This window comes from Cupressus sempervirens, chromosome 4 (genome assembly GCF_028749045.1).
Source record: "Cupressus sempervirens isolate cs-2001-9-10 chromosome 4, ASM2874904v1, whole genome shotgun sequence".
Lineage (NCBI taxonomy): Eukaryota > Viridiplantae > Streptophyta > Pinopsida > Cupressales > Cupressaceae > Cupressus > Cupressus sempervirens.
Window position 1 is genome coordinate 919,468,044 of NC_143121.1, and position 2,244 is coordinate 919,470,287.

Consider the following 2,244-nt stretch of genomic DNA (forward strand, 5'->3'; position numbering starts at 1 on the left):
ACAGTTTAGATAGTTAATGAGACTAGTAGTATTAGAACTAATTCACACTATGGTGGATTGTCTAATTTATGTTATTTAGGCACATTTTTAGTACCCCTATTTCGAAACTTCAATATGTGGTTGTCCTCAATCTAGGTTTCACTGGTTTACTAGTCTCTTGGTTGATGAAATATGCAGACAATATTGTCAAGGTCTATGCAACATCTATGGCAGAGTTGGAATGGTATAAAATGCTTTGTAAGGATAAAAACATTGGTTATTATGATTCTTTCAAAGAGCAGAATGGATGATTGTGCCATAGCTGTTGGGCAAAGCCTTAGCTATATATCTACTGAACTTCATAAGTTTAAGAGGGATATCGAGGAAGCTGAAAGGGAGAAGGAGCTCCAAGATGTCCAGTATATGTAGTAGGTCATGGCTCTTCTTTCTCAAGCAGATGTTGACATGGCATTAGAAACCTCCTGCAAGCATTTCCTGGAATTGAGGAGAATAGTTAGCAGATCTTGGGAGAATTTCATTACTCATGAGCCATATTCACATTTTAAATGTCCTCTTATAGAGAAAGTGATGAACAATCCAATTTTGATCTCAACTAATAATTCTTTTGAGATAAAAGCAATTGAGAGTGAGTTTGCAAGAGGTGAGCCAAAGGATCCCCTTACTGGTATAGTTCTCTTGAATTCCATTCTTATACCAAACCAAGCCTTGTACTGCACTATAAATCTCTAGAGGTAGCAGAACTATGTGGCAAGGATTTTTAAGGCAAAGATAAAGTTGGAGACAAAATTAGCAAAAAAAAAGAGCACTTGTTGATCTGTCAAAACTCTACAAAGAAAGTACGAATGATAAAAACTGGATAATTTTTGAATCTTTACTTCCATTAATAGTGGGAGCTTTGAAGCCTAATGATAAAAAATTGAAGGCACTTTGTTTTTCAGTTTTAATGGCAGTTGTGCAAGATAATAACCATGGGAAGGAAAAACTAGTTGAAGCCAATGGGCTTAGTAAGATCATTAAATGTCTATTCAATGACTTGAGCCTTGACCTCACAAGGGCTTCTATAAACCTCTAGTCAGAGCTGACAAAAAATAAAAATATCTTGGAGTAGCTAGGCCAACAACGTGGTGCTATTTTGACAATTCTTACGATTTTAATTAGGGGCAATCATCTAGAGTTGACGATGGATATTGAGACTATTCTCAATGAGCTCTCTTATGATGGAAACTCATACAATGAAGGAAACATAAGATCAATGATCTAGTTTAATTGGTGCAAATCCTTTGCCCATTTCCTTCTAAGAGGTACGGAGGAATCCAAATTGGGAATGGTCAAAATGCTCACACAATTGCAGCTCGATGACAATAGAAGAGAGGCCTTGATTCAACAAAATGTAATTGATGCTTTGGTGGGTATGCTAAAGTCCAAAAATTTTAGTTTAGAGCATGCAACTCTTGAGGCTTTACACAAGTTCTCTTTGTATTCAAATTCTAAAAAATGTTTTGCGGAAGCTAGAGGGGTTCCTTTGCTACTTCTCTTCTTAGAGAAGCCTAATTTGGATATGAAAGTCAAAGCTACAACTATTCTAGCCGATTTAACTATGGAGCATGGAAGATCTTTTCTTCTCTGTGATGACAAGACACCAATGGAAGCATGCAAGCTTGTTGAAGCCATCATGGGAATTCTAACTTTCTGTGAATTACCAATTGCAAAGAATTCGATGAAGGTGCTGTTATTGTTGACAAAAGCTTCAGATGATAGTGATGTTGCAGGATTGATTTAGGACAATGATAATAACCTTCAAACCATTCAAGCTTTTATCGAAATGGCCAAGCATCCCTTGCAATATCAAGCTATACAATTGGTTTTTTTTAATGTGCAGAGATTTATGGTTTTTGTCTGAATGGATTCTCAACATGTTCAAAATGCGGCTGTCACATTAAAGCAGAGAATTTGGAGTTGAAAAAGTTCATGTATTTATATCTCATTAATCATGCAAAGAATATCATACTGATGTTAAAGGTTGAGAATCAAGAAGGTGTAGTCATTTTCGATGAGATTGTGAAGGAGTTAGATGCTTTCATGGTTGCCCATGGAGATTACAATTAAAAATATATATATATTTTTGGCATAGAAGAGAATGGTCATAATAATGGAACTTAGATGTTACTTTATCAATGCAACATTGATACCAACAATAAAGGACCTAGATACATCATGCTTCATAAACAAGCGGGTCGTTTCCAT

At 35.7% G+C, this 2,244-nt stretch overlaps 1 pseudogene; it reads left to right on the forward strand.

Moving 5' to 3' along the window:
• Positions 1–282: 282 nt before the first annotated feature.
• On the forward strand, positions 283–1,900 carry LOC149564402 (U-box domain-containing protein 44-like; annotated as a pseudogene).
• The last annotated feature ends 344 nt before the right edge of the window (positions 1,901–2,244 follow it).